The following is a 6,141-nucleotide window of genomic DNA, read 5'->3' on the forward strand; positions in this document are numbered from 1 at the left end:
ACTTACTGTGGTTGACAAACCTTTACACAGCATTCTGATCAAACAGCACAAATTGGACGTCCATGGTCAGTCCAATGTAAAGAACCAAACCCACTATTCCTCTTCACAAAAGTAAGCAGTACACTATTCATTTCCCACTGGTTGCCATCTTCCAATGTGCATTTTCTAACTAGACAATTAAGCTATTTGTATGGTGGGTATGTGTAAATGCAACAGCCACTAGTAGCACTCTATTCAGTACACATTGTGTGTCTTTTGATGACACATTTGAACATTTTCCTCCATAAAGCATCACAGGAATTTTGTGCAGAACTTTTCTAATACTTAGACAATCTACAACCACTTGTTCATTAGGCTGTTGTCCAACTATTTGAGAGTCACATTTTCAAAGTATTTTTCAGGTATTAGCACTTTGATTTAGTACAATTATTAAATTATGGCAACAAGACATTATTATTCATGGACCACCCTTATCAGAAATGTCTGGATGAGGACAGCAGCTGTATCTGAAACATGTTTATAAGCCCTATTTTGGCTCTTCAGACTTGACTTGTCATAAGTTGAAATACCTGACACTGATACCAGAAAACTATGTGTCTCATTAGGCTTCCTACCTGGCAGGGCTTCCCCCAAAAGAATTATAGCTATGTCAAAAACTGTGGGGGTGGGCTTGAGCTCCCTAGCCATCTGAGGGCTACCTCAGCTCAACAACAACCCTGCTCCAGATCTGTGTCTTCCAAGGGACACCACATGTCTGTGATCAAACTCAACTTGGGTGAGGGTGTCTGAAGCCTGGTCTCAGGACAACAGAGGCATGTCCTGCTGGGCTTGGCGGGTGGGGAAGGTAAATAAATACACTCTCCAAAGCTATAAATTCATGGCACAAAAAGAAGCTGTCAGTCACAGCTGATCGAGCACCCCTTCGGAGAACAAACTCTCTCACTTTCCTGACATGCTTTGATGAACAGTGAAATAGTTAACAGTCTTGACATTTATAGATTCTCAAGAAGAAATACACTCGCTAGACCATACTGCTTCATGGTGGACCAAGCCTTCACTGCCAGCTTCTACTTACAAGCCTGAAAAGTGGGAAGATTTTATGAAATTAAAGGGAAGAATTAAGGACCATTTTAAGTGCCTCTGACGGAAACATTTTATATATGTAAATGTATACACAATGGATTTCTGTTAAAAAAGGACAGGTAATACATTTTTGGGGGGATTTTATATCTTTGCCAGAGATTAATTCTCTTCGATCAGAACTCTTCTGTAATCATATGAAAATATAAGATATTAAGAATCAGTGAGCGCATCTGAAAAGATCAAATTCCCATGTTTCATAATCTTAAATATCTGCTAGGAGAACAGCAAAACAAACAGCAAGATGAAATAGAAATAATTGGTGCCTAAATCGAAAAAGCATGTATGTGCATGTGAGCAATAGAGACCGAAATCTTTAATGAACACACAGCTGTTCATTCGTGGCCCAACAGATAATTCTGCCCCTGAATCTCAGAATCAATATTGTTCCTTTCAGAATGAACACAGTAACTCTGTTCCTCCTTTAAGTCTGTTTCTCACAGAGCATCTGGGATTCTTTCACAACATTCCTGAGGCTGGAATGCTGCTCTGTGTCTCAATTCTCCCTCTGTTTTTTTAGAGTCTCTGCATTTGAGCCCTTATTAGGGGTCTGGGCTGTTAAGGATCTCTCCTGTTGCTGTCAGACAACAGATGGTGGAGGAACAAGTGACATAATGCCAGTTTCTGCTGTATTTTTCCCTTTTTCCTGTCAATGAAAGAAGGGAATTGAGTTCATTTACTCTTTGTAATGTCCCAGATTGATTGTTCTTCCCCAGAGGTGTGATATTAAAAAAAAAAAAAATTTGTCAAACCAGAGATAAAGTGCATTCTTTGGATGACACAACATGTATGCATAATCTCCAAAAAGGTGGATTATATTGTGAGAATTGGATTCCTTTGTTTGTGCTTTTTAAGAACTGATAATGATCAGCACATTCCTGTGAAGGTACAAACAGTTCTCCACTAACTTAGACCTCTGTTTTCAGAGCTCTAATATCAGAGCTTTTATAAAACATGCTAATTTTCAAGTATTGCAATTCAGGAAGCTGTTGTGAGCTTGATGGTTTTTTAAAAATAATATGAGATGATAATTTAATCATCTTAACTGCCTATCTTGTGCTGATGCTTACCTTTAACATCTAGAAAAATGGACACCTGATAATGCTGTTCTGCATCGCCTATTTGTGGAAGACAAAGTGGGTCAATCATTGCAGTGAAAACAATGTTCCCCTGACCATACACTGGCTCAGATTAAACCTGATGATTGAGCAGCTGTCTATTCTCTAGTGTCCTCCTAAAACCTGCATGAGAGCTCAATAGTCTGAACATCTTCTTTTTTAAACAACTTCAGAGTAAAACCAATATAATTTAGAAACAGAAGAAATAATTCAGAGAGGCTTGGTTTATTTTATACCCACAATAAACAAGCTGATATTCTAGTTATCTCATTTAAGATGTGTTGCAATACAAGATGGAAAGTTTTTATTTCAATAACTGTGTTATCCCACTGCAATTAAATATACAAACAAACCTTTAACCATTGCACAAAACTGCTTTTAACTTATCATTTTTATAAGCTCTCACTGTAATCTGTGGAAGTTTAGTCCCCAGTTAAAAAGCTTCTGATCATTCAATATACCCAGTGACACAGCACTGCAGTGATAAACCATATCACAGTAGGCGTGGATGCTTTAAAACTATATTGCATAATCTGCCTATTAACTTTTATGTCATCACAGACTTACGGGGAGAGCCTTTAGTCGTGAACAAAAATGTCCAGTAGTTGTTCCGATTTGTTTTCAAAAGTCACAAGCATTTTCAGCTGAGCACTAAAAGTAAAATATGAACTGCATTTTGAAGCTTGTGTTTTGAAAGCACATTGTGTATAAATATTTAATTTCTAATATACCAGTTCTATAATCTGTATTTATATAAAGCGGTACAAGGTTAATACATTACAAGGTTAGTACAGTATAATAAAGAACTATGATAAGTTTTTAATAAAGATTATTTTTACACATGAAGTTGTGGGCACACCTAAGGGGTCACAATGCACATAGATTTTTATGCTTTTAAAAGACAGATAGTGTTTTGTTTCAAAGGACATATAAGTATATGTGGATCATTGACTGAATTCCTGAAAATGCCTTCATACATTTCTGAGCCTATATTTCTCCAAAATAATTTGCACCAAGAAGTAAAGAGAAAAATACAGGTTTCATTATCAGGGAAGAAAAGGTCAATGAACAGAATAAAGGGCAGTTCAATGGGCAAATAAAATTGTTTCTGATATTAATTATTGTCCCACAGAATGTTTCAATTGCCTTGGACAGAGTTTTTCCCTTGCCTTCAATATACCTTATATTCACTAATGAAATATAGGGTTTACCAATTACAGGAGAAAAATAATTTATAAAATTCCATTTATTACGTAAATTTTTGTTCAACTTTGTTATTTTTAATGTTAATTTCCTAAACCAAATTAACTTTATGATATCAATGCATTTAAAGGAGTGGATCTTTGTTACATAGAATTTTTTGTTTGAATATAACTTCTTTAGAATCCCACAGACTTCCTTTTCAAATAACATAATGCATTTTCTGTAGCTAAAATCCTCGTTTGCATAATTTGTGCAAATTATGTATTGCAACCATTCAAAAAGTATTAGATTTTTAAAAATTAAAAAAAAAATCTAAAATATTCTCCTCACTATTGCAAAACTCACAGTTCTTGACATGCCCTTTAAACATCCACTCAACAGTAGCAAATTTACTAAAACTATGTGGCAGAGTACAAAAGGACATATTGGTATATATTTTATTTTCTGAAACAGCTGACCTGTGAGTTGGCATTCAGATTACAGACACCTATATTTAGGTGTCTGCATGTGCATATTTCCTTTTTTTTTTTTTTGGTTGGTTGTTTTTTTCTGTTTGTTTTTTGGAGTTTTTTTGGGGGGGTTGTTTTTCTTTGGTTTTGCTTTTTTTTTATCTAAAAAACGTTGATACATTGAAATAAATATCTTTGGTTGGAAAGGATGGTTTTAGACAATTGTCTGTTTAAAAAATTGTCAGAGGAAATCTACAGATGATTTACAAGTAGCAGAGAGAGCTGATGAGCTTCTGAGCTCTTTTCTGGGTCTATATTTGTGAAAATCTAGAAAAGCTGCAATTTTTTTCCCCACAGTTTCAGCCAAAGAAAATGTCTTGATAAACTAAATTGACTGCACTATAACTGACATGTGAGAAGATTCCAGATCTAGCTAAAATCTGACCTATCTCTTCCACCCATAGCAAAAGTAAGAGGCTGGATGATGAAATTTTATTCTTTCTTCTGCACCTGCACTGGAGATGAGATCATCTCTAGTGGATGATTCACCTCCCAGCTTCAAAGAGTTCTCAATCTTCAGAGCCTTTTTTACACCTGAGTGATCTGATCAGGAAATCACCTATTTAAAGGCCATCCTGACACCATTGTGTAGTGAACTCCACTCTGGGTGGCCACAAAGAAGAGGACACTGGCTGACCTTTTTTGTCAGCTGAAATTTGGGCATGTTGAGCTTGCTGAACTACAGAGAGCACCTTGCCCTTCTGGGTCATTGTCATCATCATGAATCTCAAACAAGATGTAGGCTGGGGTTGGAACACATTCCAAGGGTCACTCTAATGCCCTGAAATCTGGGAAAAAAAGCCCAGACTGTAGTTAACATCATATTTTATTAACAAATAAGAGTAATTTCACAGGATAAAGTGCTCTCTGTGTGTTTCTTGTCATTATATATCTACAAAGAATTCCTTGAAAATCAACTCTTCAATAAGAGTGTATGAAATTGCAATGTATCATTTTATGTTGGTAGGGTATGGTTTGCTGGGGCTTTGTTGGCTTTTCTAGCAGGGATTTTAGAAATGATTCAGAGATTATAAAGCAACATAAAGACCAGCTTTGAAAGATAAGATATCATAGACTCACTATGATTTGTATGAACTAATCTCTAGTGCCTCTTTGGGAAAAAACATCAACTGAGTCTTATATTCCATTGCATATATTAGCAATGACTACTTATTAATCTTTTAACCTTTCTAATTAACAGAGTAAATTCTAAAATGAATACAAATTGAATGTATCCAAGGGTAAAATATATTCAGCTATGGAATGTGCCCTTATGTTTGCTGAAGTATCTATGAAGTAAGTGGTGTGTCACAGAAATAATCTGTTCCATTTCTCTTTTGTTCGATTTTAGTCAACAAGAAAAGAAGTGCCAGCAGCTGGCACTTTGCAAGTAGCACATCTGTGTCAATCTTATATATTATCATAGGCGTGGACAGTAAAATTGCATTGTTGTTGTTGCTGCTGCTGCTGTTGCAGCTGTTGCTTTTTACTGTGTGCTACAGTTCTTTCTTCCAAATATGTGACTGATGAAAAGTAGAAGAGAAATCTGAAGGGTAAATTAAAGTCTAACTATTAAAGTCATAAGGTGCAATGTACAAATTAATCCCTGGGACGAATGATGCTTATGAAAAACGTGTTACATATAAATTAACACTGAATGGAAATTCTTCTGTGTGTGTTTCAACCAACATTTTTCTCCATAAAACACAGTACAGACAAAACTGCATGCAGGAACCATTATAAAAAGAGGTACAAACACCTATAGAGATTAGGGCATGGTAAAAAGAAGAAAAAATACCTATAATTGTTTCTTAGCAGGAATAAAATGGCTATAGTTATACGAACAGGAAGCAAAAAATATAAAGAGATTGAATCTAGTCATAGTGAAAGTTTAACAGTTTTGTTATTCAAGGAAGGCAAAGAATTTATGTGCAGACCTTTAGAAGCACCTGACTCTCATTCCACCATCTATATAGGAATTAAAAAGATGCATAAAACATCCAGCTTTAATTGCCCATTCTTATCCAGGAACCAAACAGAAGTCCTAGAGTACAGGTGATACATTACTTCAGCTGGAACCTATTTCGGCACACTGTACTCTGGAATAGAAGTATATATATTTTTCACTTGTGGAAAAATGGCTCAAAATCGAGGACACATCTGCAAAACTG

Source organism: Lichenostomus cassidix, chromosome 1 (assembly GCF_008360975.1).
Source record: "Lichenostomus cassidix isolate B80296 chromosome 1, HeHo_3.0, whole genome shotgun sequence".
NCBI classification, from domain to species: Eukaryota; Metazoa; Chordata; class Aves; order Passeriformes; family Meliphagidae; genus Lichenostomus; species Lichenostomus cassidix.